Here is a 20,950-nt window from a genome sequence, read left to right as displayed (position 1 = left end):
TCACAAAACAATGTCTTTTTTTTCCCCCTTTATGTCCCCAAATCTCATTAGCCTATGTAACAGTTATTTTGTAATCACAAGAGCAAGTAAAATTGGCGCAAATAGGCTTGGGAACAAACCCAGCTGACTCTCGGTCATCACCATCACCACCATCACCATCAGCAGCAGCATCGTGACAGATATGTACAATTGTTCACTCTGTGCCAGGCACTGTCCTAAACACTCTACATACATCAAATCCTTTAACCCTCACAGTCTAGGTACTACTGTGACCATCATGTTACAAGTAAGGAAACTGGGGCACAGTGAAAGTAAGGAACTTACCTGAAGCCACACAACTAGCAAATAGTAGAGTGAGAATTCACATGAGGCAGTCTGGTTCCAAGTTGGTGACCTTAAATGTTTATTTACTTATTTTGAAAGGGAAAGAGAGAGAGAGAGTGTGCACAAGCAGGGGAGAGGCGGAAACGGGGAGAGAGAGAATCCCAAGCAGGACACACGCTGTCAGCGCAGAGCCTGACGCGGGGCTCGATCCCACAACCTGCGAGATCATGACCTCAGCCAAAATCAAGAGCCATTCGCTCAGCAGACTGAGCCCTCCAGGTGCCCAGGTTGGTGACTTTAACCACTACACTCAAACACCCTAAACCCAAACAGGTGAGAGCTGCGCTGTGCTGGCGCTGTGGAGCAGAGCTGCCCCACACCAGTGTCTGCAATCCCATTTCTGGGCTGCTCACTACAGTAATGACCAGTCATCTGTGGCTTTTCGAGAGAGAAAATGACTTTTTAAATGACATCAACTAAAATTTAAACGGCCACATGTGGCTAGTGGCTGTTGTATTTGACTGCACAGTATAGAGTTGTTTACTGGCCGAGAACATTCAGAGGGCCATGGAATTAAACACTACGTTTTATAGTGAAAATGAAGAGGATCTGTTACTCTAGCATCTGTTAAGTGGAGATGAAGAAGCTTCTCCTATGTATTAACTGACATGAAAAGATACTCATGGGGTGCCGGGGTGGCTCAGTCGGGTAAGCATTGACTTTGACTCAGGTCATGATCTCACGGTTCATGAGCTCAAGCCCCACATCAGGCTATCTGTCTGCTGTCGGCACAGAGTCCACTTCAGATCCTCTGTCTCCATCCCCCTCTTGTGCATGCTCGCTCTCTCTCTCTCTCTCTCTCTCTCTCAAAAAAACCAAAAACCAAAACAAAACAAAAAAACATGAAAAGATACTCATGATGGTGTTAAATGGAAAATATGAACTATAACACATGTAGAATATGATTGAAAAATCATGAATACAGGAGCACCTGGCTGGCTGGCTCAGTTGGTTGAGTGTCTGACTTTGGCTCAGGTCATTATCTCTCAGTTCACAGGTTCAAGCCCTGCATTGGGGTTGCTGCTGTCAGCATGGAGTCTGTTTCGGATCCTCTGTCTCCTTCTCTCTGCCCCTCCCCTATTCATGCTCTCTCAAAATTAAAAAATAGAAACTTAAAAAAAAATGATGATTAGAAAGACAGTAAATATATACCAAACTATGGTTTCCTCCAAATGGAGGGTAGTGGAGATTGTCGGTGCCTTCCGTGGTGGGCACTGCACAGTGCCAGACCTACAGGCATTTTCTCTTCTTCCATAGCAACAGAATCCCTATATTGTTGGGAACAGCAATCTGTCCAACTAAGAGACTACGTTCACCAGCGTCCCTCACCTATAAGAAAGGACAATAAGATGTAAACTGAATGTGTTGGTTGGGACTTCCAGTACTTTAAAGCACATCCTTTGTCTTCTCCTTTCCTACTTCTTCCTGCCTTGAGGAAGGACTGTTTGGTTAGAGCCAGAAGCCCAGTGGTGACCACAAGGTGACCATGAGAGTTATAGCCATGGATAAGGACAGTGAAGCAGAAAGAGAGAAAGATGTTGACTGCCTGATGGCACTGTTGAACTACCATGCCAGCAACAGACTGCCTACTTTGGACTTAATTTTTTTGAAAGAAAAATAATTTGTCTTATTTATTTTTAAATGTTTTTTAACATTTATTTATTTTTGAGACAGAGAGAGACAGAGCATGAACGGGGGAGGGTCAGAGAGAGAGGGAGACACAGAATCTGAAACAGGCTCCAGGCTCTGAGCTGACAGCACAGAGCCCGATACGGGGCTTGAACTCACGGACCGCGAGATCATGACCTGAGCTGAAGTCGGACGCTTAACCGACTGAGCCACTCAGGCGTCCCTAATTTGTCTTATTTAAAGCACTGTTATCAGCAGCCAACAGAATTCCTAGCCAGACAATCTATTCAGAGGCCATTCCTCCTCTTCAGAGAAAAACATCCTAATAGAAACACAATTCTGTTTTTGATTGGCCTAAAGATAATTTCATCCCCCTCATAAATAACTTGTTCAAGAACCAGGCCTAAGCCAAAAGGCACTGCATTGCCTTGATGACAGCAAATGGTTCAAGAATGGGCACATGACCAAATACAGGCCAATGAGATTTTAGGATTAGTATACTGGGGGCTTCTGAGAAAATTTTTCACTTAGAAGAACAGAGGAAGAGAGAATCTTTCAATTCCTTTGGTGGGTGCTACACACGGACCTGGGGCCCAGAACTGCCACAGCTCTTTTGCTGCTGGCCTAAAGATGAAGCCAACAACTTAGGAAGGGCACCACCAAGAGAATCTGAGGGAAAGAAGCCTGGCAATGGATTAAGTTAATGTTGAAGTCAGTCTTACCTCTGGAACAAGTACAAGTTGTATGAGCCAAAAACATGCACACTCTTCAAAGAGATTATCTTAAAGGCAATGGAATAGGTGCTAACAGTTATTCAAATACTGTGAGAAAGGCAAATAAGTCAGGTCTTATTACAGACCCTAGGGGCATGCCAAGTTGGGCATCAAAATATTTCTGCACCTTTCCCTCTCCCCTGCTCATTTGCACTCTCTCTCTAAAAAAAAAAAAAAAAAAAAAAAATCTTTAAAAAAAAAAAGCTTTTGTTCTTCTACAGGCTTTTGCAAAAAAAGATTACTGAATACATGTACATGTTTCAAAGGCCTCATAATAATGACAACAATTAACATTTATATGTCCAGTACTTACTACCTGCCAGGCCTTGTGCTGAGCCCTTTAGCTCATGCAATCCTCATGAGCTAGTTATATCCATTTTACAAATGAGGAAATGCTGAAGCTTAGGAAGAAAAGCTAAGTAACTTGTGCACAAAAGTAGAAAGTGCCTGGGCCAAGATTTGAAGTCATGTCCAAAGGACTCCAATGCCTCTTCACCATGACTTTGTATTGCTTCCTTAGGATACATAAAAACACATCTAGGATTTCCCCAAGACTGCGTTATTTTAAAATATGCTATTCTCCAGGGGTGCCTGGCTGGCTCAGTTGGTAGAGCATGCGACACTTGATCTCGGAGTTGTGAGTTCAAGCCTCACACCAGGTTACTTAAAAATAAAATAAAATAAATATACATATATACTGTTTTCTTGAACCTCTGAGCATACTATATTCATCAAACTACAAGCCCCAGTTTTTTGGTCTGGAAAATATGGCCATATGGACCACGTGTAACATGCAGAGATCATCAAGAACCACTGATGTTAACCCTTGTGCACACAAAAAAGCAATATAATTACATATGTTTAACTGATGTTGAACGGTAGGATGAAACCACCAACTTTTCTATTCTTTTTCAATTTCCTTTTTCTAAAAAAATTAAGTTTATTTATTTATTTTGAGAAAGAGAGAGAGAGAGAGGGAGAATGAGTGGGGGATGGGCAGAGAAAGAGGGAGAGAAGGAGAATCCCAAGCAGGCCTCTCTCTGACAGCGCAGAGCTCGATGAGGAACTGATCTCACAAACTGCAAGGTCATGACCTGAGCCAAAACCAAGAGTCAGATGCTTAACTGACTGAACCACTCAGGCGCCCCCTCAAGTTTCCTTTTGGGGGTAAGGAGAAGCACACAGTAGGTAGGTTTGTGGAAATAAAAGTGAGAGAACAGAAGATAACTCGTATTTACAAAGTCCCTTCTAGTGGTCAGGTTTTATAATAGTTAACTCTCAAAGGATCTCATGAGACATTTCATAGATAAAGGAAGTGACTAAAAGACTTTGCCCAAGGTTACCCTGATCTGCCTGAAACCCAAGTTCTTGTTCTTTCCACTGTGTAACTCCGCATTCCCACAAGCTCTGGCATTTCCCAAATGTTGGTTAAAACAGTGACACTGAGGTCACAGGAACCCTATGCCATTTTGTTAGCTTCTCCCTGGAAATATTATTTTAATTAAGTTTCAGTGACTTTCAACCATGATGCCTTCAGCTTTAATAGATTATCCATAAGAAAATAAACTAAGTTGAAAAGATCTAATGCCTCAGGTTTTAACTTAGAAATCACAAGGATATAGGTAGCGTGTTTCAAATAAGTGGATTTAAAATAATACACTCAGTATTTATTTTATTAGGCAGTAAAATACAGTCAGAAAACAGGAAAATATTAAGCTTTGGTACAAATATTCAAATAGAAACACAGTCTAGTCTCAAAAGTACACTCAAAAAGTACACTCAAAAAGTACACAGAAAATCACTCAAAAAACCGCACCCAAATCTGCCTCATGTACAATTAAATTGTTTATGAAAATTTAGAAGTTATACATTTTAAAAATTTTTTCAATGTTTTTATTTTTTTGAGCAAGAGACAGAGTGTGAGCAGGGGAGGGGCAGAGACTTTTGAGAGAGAGAGCACAAGTGGGGGAGGGCGGAGAGAGAGGGAGACACAGAATCTGAAGCAAGCTCCAGGCTCCAAGCTGTCAGCACAGAGCCCAACGCGGTGCTTGAACTCATGAACTGCAAGATCATGACCTGAGCCGAAGTCGAACGCTTAACAGACTGAGCCACCCAGGTGCCCCTAAAAGTTATATATATTTTTTTTTTTTTTTAATTTTTTTTTTCAACGTTTTTTTTTTATTTATTTTTGGGACAGAGAGAGACATAGCATGAACGGGGGAGGGGCAGAGAGAGAGGGAGACACAGAATCAGAAACAGGCTCCAGGCTCTGAGCCATCAGCCCAGAGCCTGACGCGGGGCTCGAACTCATGGACCGTGAGATCGTGACCTGGCTGAAGTCGGACGCTTAACCGACTGCGCCACCCAGGCGCCCCTAAAAGTTATATTTTTAAATGACACATCTATGATTATCTCATTTTCTTTTCTTTTTTAATTTTTTTTAACGTTTATTTATTTTTGAGACAGAGAGAGACAGAGCATGAACGGGGGAGGGGCAGAGAGAGAGAGGGAGACACAGAATTGGAAGCAGGCTCCAGGCTCTGAGCTGTCAGCCCAGAGCCCAACGCGGGGCTCGAACTCATGGACCGCGAGATCGTGACCTGAGCTGAAGTCGGACGCTTAACAGACTGAGCCACCCAGGCGCCCCTGATTATCTCATTTTCCAAGCGGTTAAAATCCTCAAATAGAGAATCTTATAGCACAGAAGTAAGAAGTCTTTATTATTCCTTTGATAAAAATAAAAACTAAAAACAAGGGCTTTTAGGTATAAAACATTTTGTTCCCTTTTTCTGTTTGAAAGTTACTGATCACCTGCCTGTGTATTTCCCCAAATCCTACCATTTTCAGAGGCATCCCAACTAGGCTCTAGTTTCTCCCTAATACCCTGTAGCTATTAGTTGTCCCAAACCAAAGAAGAGTGCTAGTCATTTTTTTCAGCAAGAAGGGCGTGCCAGCAGTCCACACAGAAGCAAAGGCAGTGGCTGAAAAATGAAATGGAGCAGGAGGTACAGAAGTCTTACCTATTTTACATTGTGAGACATATTTCAGAAATAATAAACACACAGATCAACAGAAGAGAATAGAGAGCCCAGAAATAAACCCACACATGTACAGTCAATTCATTTATGACAAGGAGCTAAGAATACACAATGGGGAAAGGATGGTTTCTTTAGTAAATGGTGTTGGGAAAACTGGGCAGCACATGTAGAAGAATAAAACTGGGCCACTTACACCACACACAAGAATCAACCCAAAATGGATCAAAGACTTGAACATAAGACCTAAACCATAAAACTAGAAGAAAACATAGGCAGTAAGCTCCTTGACATCAGTCTTGGCTATGATTTTTTTGAATTTGACACCAAAAGCAAAATTAAACATGTGGGACTATATCAAACTAAAAAGCTTCTTCACAGCAAAGGAAACCATCAACAAAACTAAAAGGCAACCTACAGAATAGGAAAAAATATTTGCAAATCACATATCTGATAAAGGATTTTTCATTTTTGTTTTTGTCTTGAGAGAGAGAGAGAGAGAGGGTGCAACTGAGAAAGGAGCAGAGAGAGAGAGAGAGAGAGAGAGAGAATCCCATGAGGGGCAGAGAGAAGAGAGAGAAGCGGGGCTCACTCGAAGTGGGGCTCATGTTTTACCTGAAGCGGGGCTCTAGCTCACCCAGATATGGGACTCGAACTCACGAATCAGGAGATCGTGACCTGAGCCAAAGTCAGATGCTTAACAACTGAGCCACCCAGGCCCCCTTATAAAGGGTTAATATCCAAATTATACAAAAAACTCACACAAGTGAATAGGAAAAAACCAAACAATCCACTTAAAAAATGTGCAGAGGACCTGAATAGACTTTTTTTTCCAAAGGAGACATACAAATGGCCAAAAGGTACATGAAAAGGTACTCAACATCACTAAACGTCAGGGAAATGCAAATCAAAACCCATGAGGTATCACCTCATGTCTGTTAGGATGGCTTTTCTCAAAATGACAACAGATAACAAATCCTAGCAAAAATGTGGAGAAAAGGAAAACCTTTACACTGTTGGTGGGAACGTAAGTTGGTAGACGCTATGGGAACACTATCGAGGTGCCTCACAAAATTAAAAATACACCTACCCTATGATCCAGCAATTCCACTTCTGGTATTGATATGAAGGAAATGAAATCTCTATTGTGAAAAGATATTTGCACCTCCAAGTTCACTGCAGCATTATTTACAATACCCAAGACATAGAAACAACCTAAGTGTCCATTGACAGAAGAACGGATAAAGAAAATGTGGTATATATACACAATGCAATATTATCCAACTATGAAAAAGAAGGAAATCCTGCCATTTCCAACAACATGGATGGAACTTGAGGGCATAATGCTAAGTGAAATAAGTCAGAGAAAAACAAATACTATGATCTCACTTATATATGGAACCTTAAAAAAAAACAAAACAACAACCATTGACAGGAGAACAGATTGGTGGTTGCCAGAGATGGGGGTGGGGATGGCAAAACAGGTAAAGGCAGTCAAAGTACAAATTTCCAATTATAAGATAAATAAATCCTGGAAATGTAATTAATGTACAGCACAGTGACTATAGTTAACTAGATATAGTTAACAATATAAGACCAATGTCAAATGTATTATATGTTTGAAAGTTGTGAAAAGAGCAAACCTTAAAAATTCTCATCACAAGAAAAACAAAACAAAACAAAAATTTGTAACTATGTGTGTTCATGGATATTAACTAAATTTATTTATTTATTTATTTATTTATCTATTTATTTATTTATTTATTTTTGAGAGAGAGATACCTGAGCCAAAATCAAAAGTCAGATGCTTAACAGACTGAGCCACTCAGGTGCCTCCTCCCTGCTTTTTTGAGGGTGGATGTTAATTAAATTTATTGTGGTAATCATTTCATAATATTACATATATCAAGTCATTTTGTTGTATACCTAAAACTAATACAATGATAAATATCGATTACATCTCAACAGTAATAAAAAAGAATCTTGTAATACAGCTTTAATCATTTCTGGAATAAGGAGAGGTTAAAAACAGACATAAAGTGGGGCGCCTGGGTGGCTCAGGTGGTTGAGCATCCAACTTTTTTTTATGTTTATTTATTTTTGAGAGAGAGAAAGACAGACAGAGCATGAGCTGGAGAAGGGCAGAGAGGGAGGGAAACATAGAATCTGAAGCAGGCTCCAGGCTCTGAACTGTAAGCACAGAGCCTGACGCGGGGCTCAAACTCAGACTGCGAGATCATGACCTCAGCTGAAGTCAGAGGAGCATCCAACTCTTGATTTTGGCTCAGGTCATGATCCCAGGGTCGTGGGATCAAGCCCTGCATCGGAGCTCCATGCTAAGCATGGAGCCTGCTCACAATTCTCTCTCTCTCCCTCTATCCCTCTCCTCTGCTTGCACTCTCTTAAAAAAAAAAAAAGACATAAAGTAAAATACGTTCATTATTTTAAAAAGAGGTAATAGATAATATTTACTGAGTGGTTCTCATAGGAAGGCTGTGCTAAGTGATTTACTACTGTGCTCAGTGCTTTAACTATATATTTAATCCTTGTAACAATTCTATGCAGTAGATACTATTATTAAGGAAGTTATTCAGCATCATACATTTATTCAGAATATTTCCAGGATTTGGTAAACCCTTAAAATTTTGCTCCCCCACTTACTGGCTGATTCTGAACAACTGACTCTCTGAATCTCAGTCTCCACAGCTTTAAAATGTTAACTATATACTATAGTCCAACATCTGCATTTTCTAATCGCTTATCACTGGTGTCACTAAATATCCCATCTTCCCATGTCCTAAACCAATTCCAATCGAAGTCTGAATAGTATTAGGGCTACCTCTGTTTTACCATCATGTGCATGGGAGGTCTGGCTGCCTTACCCCGTTCCCATGCCCCAGAAGCCAACCAACAGGCTGAGTCTGTTTCTCTACCTGTCCACTCCTGACGTTTTTCCCCTTTCCCAACCAATTCATCTTGCTGAGGTTCCAGCATGACTTTTATTTATTTTTTTTTAAGGTTTTATTTTTAAGTAATCTCTACACCCAACATGGGGCTCAAACTTACAACCCTGAGATCAAGAGTCGCACGCTCTACCAACTGAGCCAGCCAGGCACCCCTCCAGCCTGACTTTTAATGATACCAGTATTTTTTTTTTTTTTAACGTTTATTTATTTTTGAGACAGAGACAAAGCATGAATGGGGGAGGGTCAGAGAGAGGGAGACACAGAATCTGAAACAGGCTCCAGGCTCTGAGCTGTCAGCACAGAGCCTGACACGGGGCTCGAACTCACGGACCGCGAGATCATGACCTGGGCCGAAGTCGGCCGCTTAACCAACTGAGCCACCCAGGCGCCCCTAATGATACCAGTATTGAGTGGAGTCATCTACATCATCCTCAAGGGTAAAAGAGAATCAAAAACAAATCCCTGAAGAGTTCACATTTCTTCTACTTGAATACTAGAAGATTAGGTCACTGGGGTAATGCAATTTTGGTTAACTGGCAGTCACCCAAACAAGCCTTTAAAGGAAATTCTAAAATGGATCAATATACTGTACTATTTGATAAATAGTACATTTGAACATAATTGAATCCTTGACTAACTAAAAAAGTTGCTATATTTCAGGGGCGCCTGGATGGCTCAGTCGGTTGAGCGTCCGACTTCCACTCAGGGTCATGATCTCCCGGTCTGTGAGTTCGAGCCCTGAGTTGGGCTCTGTGCTGACAGCTCAGAGCCTGGAGCCTGCTTCCCATTCTGTTTCCCTCTCTCTCTGCCCCTCCCCTGCTCATGCTCTGTCTCTCTCTCTCTCTCTCTCTGTCAAAAATAAACATTTAAAAACAAAATTTAAAAAGTTGCTATATTTCAGGGTGGTCATCTGAACACTGGGACAATTTGGTTTTGGCCAAGACCTCAATAAGAAATGCATTCTAGGGGTGTCTGAGTGGCTCAGTTGGTTGAGCCTCCAACTTCGGCTCAGGTCATGATCTCGTAGTTCGAGAGTTTGTGCTGACAGCTCAGAACCTGGAGCCTGCTTCAGATTCTGTGTTTCCCTCTCTCTGTCCCTCTCCTACTCGCTCTCTCCCTCTCTCTCTCTCGAAAATAAATAAACATTAAAAAAAAAGAAAAAAATGCATTCTATATTATGGCTTCCAGATATACACAGAAAGAGCTGAAACAAAAGTTTTACAAACCAAAGCTTATTCTTCTTACATGAGATGCACTTTTTTTTCCGTTATTTCTATTCTAATTTTTTATTTTAAAAAAATGCTGGAACTTCTCCCCCAGATAATTCCTTAACATACTAATGTATAATAACAATGTGTAGTTTGAAAAACACTGACATAAGCAGCCTTTCCACTGTGTGGTTTTGCCAATACACAAGACCAACCTAAGAAAACAATGTTGTGAACAACCAGTATTAGACACAGCATATGGGCTCTATTTTTTAAAAATATATGTTAAGCTGAATCATTAATTGAGAGATTTTTCTCCATCTATCACAGCAGAGAATACAGGACAAAACATTCCTTTAATATGGAGACAGTGGGATTTAACAGAGTACATGACTTGGTATTAGAAAACCTAGATTCATTTTCCAAACCCTAAAGAAATTCTAGATCTGAGCAATGATCATTAAGAGCTGCTAAAATCATTCTGTGAAAGACTAATGAGAAACTTATAATGGATGGACCATGCTAACAACATCTGAACCCCATGATCAATCTTAAAATCACATCCAGGGAGGGGCGCCTGGGTGCCTCAGTTGGCTGAGTGGTTGACTCTTGATTTCGGCTCAGGTCTTGATCCCAGGATTGTGGGATGGAGCCCTGTGTGGGGCTTTGTGCTGAGAATGGAGCCTGCTTAAGATTCATATTCTCTCTCTCTCTCCCTCTCTCTCTCTCTCCCCCATCCCTCATTTGTGCACATGATGAGATGCATGGCACCACCTATAAAGTATAATGGCCAAAAAAATTAAGGGAAGAGAGGGACACATTAAAGGGATGCAACCAACAAAATCAAGAATGTGGTAAGTCGTACAGGACAAATGACCTAGTTTTTCAACAAATAAAAGCAAGGGGAACGGGGGGGGGGGGGGGAGAAAGAGGAGGAGATTGCTATAAATGAAAAGACTTAAGAGACAGTCGACCAGATGTAATAGGTGGATCCTGTTTGGATCCCAATTTAATCAATTGTAAAAAGACATTTATGAGACAGCTGAGGAAACTGAATACCAAATAAATACTAGGTGTTTTTTAGGAATTCTACTGTTTGTTTTTCAGGTATGATGATAATGGTATATGATTACAGGGAAAAGGGGGCAAGGGAGAAAAAGTCCTTATCTCTTAGATACATACTGAAGCATTTACAGATAAGATGATCCGTCATCTAAGATATGCTTTAGAATAATCCAGAATGGAAAAAAAGATCCAAGGTGGAGAGGGAGTAGGGGGTATAGATAGAATAAAACTGACCGTATCTTGGTAACTATTGAAGCTGGGGTATGGGTATATGGATATTTATCATACTATTCTTTGTACTTTCATATATGTTTAAAATTTTCCATATTAAAAAGCTATAATATAAAAAGAAAATAAAACCTAGATTCAAACTCCAGAGTTTAGTAGATATAGGACTTTGGAATACTCTTGAATACTCTGATCTTCAATTTTCTCATCTAAAAATGGGAATGATAATGATAATCCTTGCCTCACACAATTTTTAGGAGGAATGAAATGAGATCATGGATTCACATCTTTCGGAAATTCAGCCCTTATAAACTGCAAAACTCTTACATATGTTATCATAATAGTTAGTTCTCTCTCTCTGCGATGGTATGGAAGCAGACAGAGATTGTAGTTTTGTTGGGTTAGAAACAGGTAGGGGCGCCTGGGTGGCTCAGTCAGTTGGGCATCGGACTTCAGCGCAGGTCATGGTCTTACAATTAGTGAGTCCGAGCCCTGCGTCAGGTTCTGTGCTGACAGCTCAGAGCCTGGAGCCTGCTTTGGATTCTGTGTCTCCCTCTCTCTCCGCCCCTCCCCCACTGACACTCCATCTCTCTCTCTCTCTCTCTCTCAAAAATGAATAAACGTTAAAAAAAAAAAAAAGAAAAGAAAAGAAACAGGTAATGGGCTGAGTCTCTTAGAACTTCCCCAAATTTTTGTTTTGTAATATCTCCTTAATATGACAGTGTTTACTGTACATTGGCCCTTTTCTCCCAAAAGGAAAGTGTCAAAATTTATTAACAATAAACTGAAGTTCTCCAACTTGAGTTGTTTATATATCTTGTTTACTTCCTCAATTATTCATACTTCCCCTACTAAAGGTAGAAGGTAAATTTACAGGAGACTGTGGTGTTGAGATAAAACTGAATACAATTAGAAATCAATGTAATCTAAATAGCACTTTGTTTGAAATAGTCCAGGTGCTTTTCAAGAGCAGATATGTATCTTTCAGCACTAATACTTCATGTCAAATAAAAGGAAATTAGCAGAGGTTCAAGCCTAAGTAACACAAAGGGAAACTTGGCCCCATCTTGCTTCAGCTTGCAGAATGGGTTGAAGGGAATCAGGGTGATCATTCTATTACACAATTCTGATTAAGTCATTTCCCTTCCTTTCAATGGCTTCCCTCTGCTTTCAGGAAAAAGTCCAAATTCCTGAACAAAGGTTCAGGTGGCTGTCCAGCCTTACATCCTCCCTTTTCCCCTAGTGTAAGCCCCTCTAGGACTGATGTCCCTTGTCATCACTGGTGGGGCGAGTCTTCCACTCTCCTCTCCCTTACCTTTTAGTGGTCAAGTCCGGTTAATTCTCCTGAGGTGTCTCTCAAATCTGCCCTCTCCATTCCATTCCTGCTGCCACTGCCCGAGATCAGGCCTTTTTTTAACCTTTACTCCCCCATCTCCCCAAATAGGACATATCCTTATTGCTTTTTCTGATTATAAAACAAGTCATGCTCATAAAAAAATAAATAAATAAGGCAATAAGGAACAAAAGTCTCCCCATGATCTCCTGACATGGACATAAAAAACCTCTCTATTACACTCATATTCATAGCACCATTACTGACAATAGCCAGAAGGTGGAAGCAACCCAAGTGCCCATGTGTGGAATGGATAAACATAATATTTATACATACTATGTACACACAACGTGTACGTATACATACAATAAAATATTATTCAGGGGCACCTGGGTGGCTCAGTAGATTAAGTGTCTTACTCTTGATTTCGGCTCAGGTCATGATCTCACCCGTGGGCTCAAGCCCCAGCCCCACATTGGGCTCTGCACTGACAATGTGAGGCCTGCTCTCTCCCTCTCTCTCAGCACCTCCCTACCCCGCCATCCATGCGCGTGCTCTCTCTCTCTCATAAAATAATAAACTTTTAAAAATATATATTATTCAGCCTTAAAAAGGAAGGAAATCTGACACAGGCTACAACATGGATGAGCTTTGAGGACATTATGCTAACCGAAATAAGTCAGTCACAAAAAGACAAATATTGTACAATTCCATTTATATCAAGTATCTAGAGCAGTCAAATTCATAGATACAGGAAGGAGAAGGGTGGTTGTGGGGGGGGGGGGCGCTGAGGGAAGGGGGAAAGTGGGAAAAGGGGAAACTGTTCAATAGATAAAGAGTTTCAGTTTTACAAGATGAAAGAATTCTGGAGATTTGTTGCATAACAATGTGCATATCCTTAGCACTCTGAGCTATATGCTTAAAATATTTAAGATGGTAAATTTTATGTTATGGGTATTTTGCCATAATTAAAATAAAAAAAAATTTAAAAAGAACTACTCTTTCTAGACATTTTTCCTATAGATTTGTATGTATACACTTAAAAAAGCAAAAATAGGAACACACTGTACTGTAATGCACTTTTCACACCTAACCATATGATGCAAACATCTTTCTTATATATATAGCTCCCACCTCATTCTTTTTTTTTTTTTTTTTTAATATTTGTTCATTTTTGAAAGAGCATGCACAAGGGAGGGAGAGAGAGAGAAGGGGACAGAGGGTCTGAAGTGGGCTCCATGCTGACAGCAGCGAGCCCTAAGCTGGGCTGGAACTCACAAACCTCAAGACCACGACCTAAGCCAAAGTTGGATGCTCAGTGAACTGAGCTACCCAGGCGCCCCTCACCTCATTCTTTTCTAATGGCTAATAGTACATATCACAGGACTGCATCATAATTTAACCAGTCTGTTTTCAACATTATAAAAACATCACAGTCAACATCTTGCATATTTTCTCAATACGTCTTACAATAGGCATCTGCTTTGTTTTTTACATGCCCGGTTTCTGGTGTCAGTATCAATATTTTCCAAAGGAAAAATACCTCCTTCTTATCCAAACATCCATCCTGTACCTAGCCTCCTCCCCTCTAGCCACTCTTGTTCTATGAGGCTAGTTTGTTCCTAGGTATATTATTTTTCATGTTGTTACTTTCATCTCTCCTACAATTTCATTTTCTGACTATTACTGCTTGCATAAAGCTATTGCTTTTTGTCTGTTATACCTGCTTGTTCACTTAACCTTATTATACCTAATTATTTTTACTTAATTCTCTTGAATCTTCTCAGCAGGTCATCGTATCATACGTAGGTAGACAGTCATACTGTCTGCATAGTGACTAAGAGCAAAAGCCCTAGGTGGCTCAGTCCTGTTGAGCATCTGACTCTTGATTTTGGCTCCGATCATGATCCTAGGGTGGTAGGATCCAGCCCTGTGTAGGATTCTGTGCTGAGCGTGGAGCCTGCTTGAGATTCTTTCTCCCTCTCCCCTGCTCCCTTGGCTCTCTTTCAAAAAAAACAAAAACAAAAACAAAAAAAAGAGTAAAAGCTCTGGCCTCAGGCAGACCTGGATTCAAATCCTGTATGACCTTGGGGAAGCATTTTACCTCAATTTCCTCATCCACAGACTGGGAATCATAATAAAGGCTATCTCACAGGATTGTTCTCAAGATTACATCATTAATTGAGGCTAGTGCATGAAAAGTGCTCAACACTTACTAGTTCAATAAATGTCTAATACAGGACAATAATGAAAATATAACTCACTCCACACTATGCCTTTTATTTTTTGTTGTTGTTGAATTACACTGACATACTCCTTGTCAGCAACTGCCTTGCTTTTCACTTCTTCAAAAAAGTAGAAGCTGTCAGACTCCTCGTAAAGATCTGTGCTGTGGATGTTATCCACTCTTACCTTTTTGGGAAAGTAGTGCCATCCGTTTCCCCTTTCATCTCCTGTATTTTCTCAGCCTCTCTCCTCAGTACTTGGCTCTTTGCCATCAGCATTTAAATCTGCTCACGTCTCTCTCATGCTTAAAACTTCACCTTATTCCCCAATCGCTCTCCAGCCTTCTCTCTCTCCCCTCTCTCCCTTCACAGCCAAACTCTGTGAGCTGCCTACACTTTGTCTTTATTTTCTCACATCCCACTCTCTCCTCATCCCACTGATATATTACATTGAACCTTTGGAAGCTGCCGATATTCTAGATTCCACCCCCATCATTTCACCAAATCTGCTCAATTAGGTCCCCAGTGACCTCTATATTTATTCATCCGAAGGACACATTTTAATGTTTAACTTATCTTACTTGAAACCTAAGCAGGATTCTGCAAAATTAACCTCTTCCTTTGGCTTTCATGACTGCATTCTCCTGTTTTCCTTCGACTTCTCTGGCCATTCCTTCCTAGTATAGTCTAAATGAACCCTTCTTCCAAGAGTGTACAACACAGTGGCCTCAAATGATCTAGGCCTTTCTTTCTTTTTTTCAAATCTCTCTTGATGGTTCTCTTCCAATGTTAAGTTTCCAGTTGTACTGGATTCATGTACTATACCCCATAAGTGTACCTTGGAACATGTTTGGAATGCATGCTGTGAGGGCAGGAATCTGAGTCCTTACTGCCCCCACAATGCCTGGTGCATAACAGACGCTTGATAAATATTCTTTGAATTGCCATAAATGAATGGCTGCAATGTGAAAAACAGATAAGAGGAATGAAGACCGAGAAGGAGCACAACTCCCCCCCCCCCATCTTTCTGAAACCATACCTCTGATCAAACACATGCAACATACAACACACACTTACTGCATGCTTAAAATCCTTTGATGGCTCCCCAATGCCCCCAAGCTAAAATCCAAATTCTTCAGAAGTTACAAAGGAGATACAAGGAAAGTCTGAAGCAGCACCTGCTTTTCTCTCAAACATCATCTAGCCAGACCACTTCCACTTCTTGGAATCTGTCTCTAGCCAGCCTATGAAATCCTTGCAGATGCCCAAAAAGGCTGCACTCTAGCTCTGGGGCTTTGCACATGCAGCTCTCTCTGCCTAGAACATTGTGCACTTCACAATGCTCATCTGGCCAATACAAAGGCAGCCTTCATGTCTCATTTTGGAAGTCATCTTCTTTGACCACCTTCCCTAGCCTCATTTCCTGAAATCTTAAGTTAACTGCCTTCTCTAGGCATTCACGGTCCCCTGTATGTCCAAAACCATAGCTTGAATCACAATGCATTCCTGTTTATACGGTAAAACCGTGGAGTTCCCTGAGGACAAGACGTCTCATTCACTCCACCCGTGGCGTGGCGATCAGCCCAGGCCCCGGCACACAATACATGCTCAGTGATGGACTTCCTTGTAGTAGTAGCACTGATAAAAGCTCCAAGATATTGAGAACTTACCTGCAAGGGTTTTAAATATAAATTTAGTTTGCCTTATAAGACAGCTATTATTATGCCCATTTTGCAGATGGGAAAACTGATGTACAATGAAGTCAATCCTCTCTGGCCCCAGGAGAGTCGCACCGACACACATTTTCCGCAGTTTTGAGTTATTCCCCAACACCCAAATAAGAGGGGCTTTCTTTTTCTAAGAAACTTGCAGGTCAGGAGGAGCAATGGGCCCAAAATACAGTAAACAGCCAAAAGCGCACTCCAAGCCAGCGCCAAGTGGGGTTGCAGGGCAGGAGGGGGCGCCGCCCCGGCGCGGCGCAGGGGATTAAGGTCTGGCCCCAGCCTCCTTCCCGGGGGTCCCCCGCGCTCCAGCCCCAGGTCTGCTGCGACGAGTCGACGCCGAAGCGGCGTGTTTGGGTCGCGACTGCCCGCCCGGCCCTGCTCACCTGCAGTCCCGCCGCCTCGCTGAGCCGGGGCCGCCGCCGGCCCGCTGCGCCTCCGCCGGGCTGCTTGGCGCCCGCAGCGCGCAGCGGAGCGCGTTGCCTTGGCGACCGGAGCTGCCGAACTCCCGCGGCGGGCGCTACGGCGGCTCGGAAGGGACCGGGACGGTTCGCGTCCCTTTCCGCGGCCCCAGAGCCGCCAGAGGAGGGAAAGGGAGTGGGAGTTGGGGTCCTGAGCCGTGAGGGACCAGGGTGGGGTTTGGCAGCCTGAAACTAGGCCCCAGGAGAAAGGGAAAGGAAAGAAATGCTGAGGGAAAGAGAAACAGTAAGGCGGGGGAGGGGTGGGGACTTGTACCTCGGATCCCGCCTTTGCCTCGGTTTATCTCTCTGTAACCAGATACGGGGACAGTTGGAGGAGAGAACGGGGCCATAGGCGGAAGCTTGCTAGACTGGGAATATTTAAAGACGAGAAAACTGATGTGGGAGGAGTGGCAGATGCGTTTCCCTTTAATCTCAGAAGGGGTGGTGTGGCAAAGAATGAATAAACTTGTTTCTTTGGGCTCAAGGTGAGAATTAGATCATCAGATTGCATTTTAATATGGCAAATTTAGCTTCTGATCAGCAATTATATTTCTTGAAATAACCCTGCAAATATACTGAAACATGGGCACAACGGATATTCATTGCTCCACTGTTTGTAAAAGCAAACTGGTTGAGACCAGTCTAAATGTCCATCAGATGCACCCATAAAATGAATTTCTACAGCAAGAATTAAGAGAGACCGAAATAAGGACGTAAATAAAGTCTAGATAAAGACCTGTCTTCAAGCTCTGCTTACACCAATGGTCTCCAACCTAGTCCTGTCTTTGTATCTACTATTACTTCCAACTTACCAACCTTGCCCCAGTCTATTCTCCACACTGAAGCCAAAATGTCCTTTTTAAAATGTAAACATGATCATGTCCTTCCCCTGTTCAAAACCTTTCAACAACCTTCCCATCATATTTGGAATAAAATCCGGAATTGTTCACCATGTTCAGCTTCATCTCTCACCATTTCCCCTCTTGTTCATGCTCCAGCCACATTGGCCTTGTTTTTAAGTAAATCATGTTTTTAAACACACACACACACACACACACACACACACACGCAGAGGCCCAAAAGGGTGTCGCTTAGACAGAATTCCCAAACGTGTGCCCAATATGTAGTCTAATTGCAGTTTCAACCTCCCCCAGGCATGTAGTCTTAGCCAGTCAGCCAGGAATTTTTTAATCCTCACCAAAGAGTCTGCCACCTGGTCCCTCTCCACACCCCAAAGAAGGATGAGGTAATCTGCATAAGACAACTTGCTTTTCCCCTAGAAAGTGGCCTTGTCTACAACAATCCTTTTCTTCTAATAACTTTTTTGCCCCCACTCTCCTTCTGTAAAAGCTTCCATTTTGTAGAACTTCAAGGAGTGCCTCTCTACTTGCTAGAGGAGTAACACTCAATTGATGAATCACTTAAAAAAACCAACTACATCTTCAAATTTACTGGGTTGAATTTTGTTACTTAACACATGCTTCTGTTTCACGGCCTTTCCTCTTGCTGTTCCATGTCGGGACCACTCTTCCTCTGCGGTTTGCTTCCTCATTTCTTTAGTATCTCTGTTCAAATGTCAGGTCTTCAAAAACACCTGCCCTGACTATTTAAAATAGCAGACTCCCACCAAGTCTTGTGTTCTCCTTGCCTGTTTTATTATTTTTCTTCCCAGCTCTTGTCAGTATCTGACATTTTCTATTTGTTTATTTAAAAATACATACATATTTTTATATTTATTTATTTTTGAGAGAGAGTGAGACAGAGCACAGGCAGGGGAGGGGCAGAGAGAGAGGGAGACACTGAATCCAAAGCAGGTTCCAGGCTCTGAGCCATCAGCACAGAGCCCCTTGCGGGGCTCGAACCCACGAACCCTGAGGTCATGACCTGAGCCGATGTCAGACACTTAACCAACTGAGCCACCCAGGCACCCCTATATTTGTTTATTACTTGTCTCTTTTTACTACAGCATAAGCTCTTTAAAAGGCAGGCATTTTGTTTTGTTCCCTGCTGTTTTCTCATCACTGGGAACTGCCTGGCACATAGTAAGAGCATGGTAAATATTTACTGAATAAATGAATAAGTTAAGTGAAAAAAGCAATATGCACCACTATGTGGTTGGAATGCTACCATGTGTAAAAAGGGAATGATAGATAATACATATAATGATGGCATATGCATCTATAAACTCTGGAAAGAGATCTGGGAGATGAGGGGGTAAGGTAATACATTTTCACTGTACTTTTATGCAGTATTTTTAAAAACCAAGTACCCGTAGTATCTTTTTGAACAATATATAAGAATGTGTGGGACTAGAATATGCCACCCCAGAACATGCCACTTTGAAATAAGAATTATTTCAAGCCGAAAACAACTGAGAAGTAGACACAGAAAAGCTCTCTGCCCTCATCCTTATGAATTTCCCTTTGTGAAGATGTTACCCCCACCCTCTCCATCAGGAAGAGCAGAAGTTAAACAGGAGATAACTCTGGACTTTTATCAAGAGAGGGATCTACATAATAAACCTTACTAAAACAATCCTTCCACTAATTTCTCCCTCTTTACCTCCCTAATAGCCTAAACTGCTTTTCATTGTCTTAGAACTTCTCTACAAATTTAAAATGTATCATCCTTTGTCAGAATGGTATACAAACCTCCAGGCCTCCCCTGCCCAATCAGTGAATCCAGAGGGTAGAGGAAAAACTTCCTCCCTTACAAGGGAAGAAACAACCTAGTTCTGACAATCAACATGTAAAGACAGGAGGGGCTGCCTTAGGGCAGCAGTGAGCTCCCCAACCTAGAGGAAATGCGAGGGGTTCCTGCATGACGTGGGAAATTGGAGCAGATGATCGGCTTTCCCCATGTTTGCCACCTAGATGAGGTACACTTAATCACTAGGGTCAGAAACACTGAGAGACTGGCAAGATCCCACAGTTGGGAAGATGAGAAAATGAAAAGTCTTCAGCTGCCAGGTAGACCCGGTGTTCCTCGCTGAATGTACACAGCAGTGCTCACAGAATGTAAACAAATAGCAGACAAGGCTGCTGTGGAATCACAAATATGACAATATTCTCCTCTAATACCACGAGTGGGTCCTGCTTCCTTCTCAATCATAACTCTGGCTCTGCTCTAATCCTCCCACCTCCTGGGTAAACCAATGAGATACGTAACCATCCAATGGCCCCTGCTTCTCAACTTTATCCAATTCAAAACTGTTCCCTACTTGCTTAAACCCTCCTTACAGATACGCGGCACAAACCCAAATCCTACAATAAGCTCTTCCCAATTCCCTCTTAGAGAGATACCTCATGTTTTCTCTGATGTGAATTCTCCTTTGCTGTACACGCTAAATAAATCTGGTATTTTTTTGAGTATAGGTATGTCCCTGAGGGGATCTGATCACGGACTTCATTACAGTCTTCGCTTTCTTTAGGCCAGTCCAGCAGTACCCGAACAGGAAGAAGTAAGGATTTAAGGGTTACCTGAGAGGTTCAGTGACCATGAGGCAACTCCACTTGGGCAGGTATTGAGTGGTAAGGGTGGGGGTCAGGTGAAGAGCTCAGGTAGGAATTAGGAAAGCTTAAGTAATTCTCCTTCCTCTGCCATCAACCTTTTCTGTGGCCTTGGGTAAACCATTTCACTTTGAGCCTTTTTCCATTTCTGTAAAAAAAAACAGATTCAGATATTTCTAAGGCTTCTTCCAATCTAAATATTTTAGGATGCCAAAGTCTACAGGTTCTTATATTCCCAGGTAAATGTTCCCCTACTTAGTCATTTGTATGACACTCTCCTCTCATCGTTGTTGCCATATCTGCATACCACCTGCACTGTTACATATATAAGTGAAACAGTTCCCAATTTTTTTTTCTTAAAATAGACTCCCAGTTTTAACTTAAATTTACCCAGCAAAATTTACATCGCTTCT

At 41.8% G+C, this 20,950-nt stretch overlaps 1 protein-coding gene across 3 annotated transcripts in view; it reads right to left on the bottom strand.

Moving 5' to 3' along the window:
• The window catches only part of PKIG (cAMP-dependent protein kinase inhibitor gamma), a 97,362-nt gene extending 76,677 nt beyond the window's left edge, over positions 1-20,685 (bottom strand). The window contains exon 1 of one of the 3 annotated variants that reach the window (XM_060618744.3): positions 20,508-20,685. The gene's annotated coding sequence lies outside the window, so the exon portion shown is untranslated. Of the gene's footprint in view, positions 1-12,603; positions 12,718-16,953; positions 17,286-20,507 lie in introns of those variants that run through there. The other 2 variants (XM_060618709.3, XM_060618735.3) reach the window with 2 other exon arrangements.
• Between the last annotated feature and the right edge of the window lie 265 nt (positions 20,686-20,950).

The sequence above is a fragment of the Panthera onca genome, chromosome A3 (assembly GCF_046562875.1).
Source record: "Panthera onca isolate mPanOnc1 chromosome A3, mPanOnc1 haplotype 2, whole genome shotgun sequence".
Classification (NCBI taxonomy): Eukaryota; Metazoa; Chordata; class Mammalia; order Carnivora; family Felidae; genus Panthera; species Panthera onca.
Note: the sequence above shows the minus strand (reverse complement) of the source record. Positions and strands in the feature narration are given on the sequence as shown.